Raw genomic sequence first — 876 nt, 5'->3', positions numbered from 1 at the left:
GTCATGCTTTTTTGTCATTAGAAAAATGTGAGTATTTAGTAACGATTCACTTTTATTGCATTCGATAATTAGATTTAATGACGGACAGAACCAAACGCTTAATTTTTAAGTTTTTTTTTATAAAAAATAGAGAAAGCTTCGTAAATGTTTGTGATTAATTGAGCAGAAGGAGTTCAATCGCTGATTATTTTTATTTCGGAACAAATTAAATTTTTCATATAAAAAACAACTTTCTAAACAAAAGTTTAATTATACAAAGGCCAACCCCTTTTTAGCAATATTTAAGAACTAGAACAGAATTAGAATATAACTAGAAATAAAAACTAACTGAACTAGAACTGAATTAGAACCAAACGAAGACTGAAGTAGAACTGAATTAGAATTAAACTAGAACTAATCTGTACCTGAACTAGAACAAGAAGTAAAATAAAACTAAACTTAAACTGAATAAGAACTGAACTAGAACTGAACTAGAACTGAACTAGAACTGAACTAGAACTGAACTAGAACTGAACTAGAACTGAACTAGAACTGAACTAGAACTGAACTAGAACTGAACTAGAACTGAACTAGAACTGAACTAGAACTGAACTAGAACTGAACTAGAACTGAACTAGAACTGAACTAGAACTGAACTAGAACTGAACTAGAACTGAACTAGAACTGAACTAGAACTGAACTAGAACTGAACTACACCTGAACTACAACTGAACTAGAACTGAATTAGAACTGAACTAGAACTGAACTACAACTGAACTAGAACTGAATTAGAACTGAACTAGAACTGAACTAGAACTGACCTAGAACTGAACTAGAACTGAACTAGAACTGAACTAGAACTGAACTAGAACTGAACTAGAACTAGAACTGAACTAG

Source organism: Lucilia cuprina, chromosome 5 (assembly GCF_022045245.1).
Source record: "Lucilia cuprina isolate Lc7/37 chromosome 5, ASM2204524v1, whole genome shotgun sequence".
NCBI classification, from domain to species: Eukaryota; Metazoa; Arthropoda; class Insecta; order Diptera; family Calliphoridae; genus Lucilia; species Lucilia cuprina.
This window is presented reverse-complemented; position numbering follows the sequence as displayed.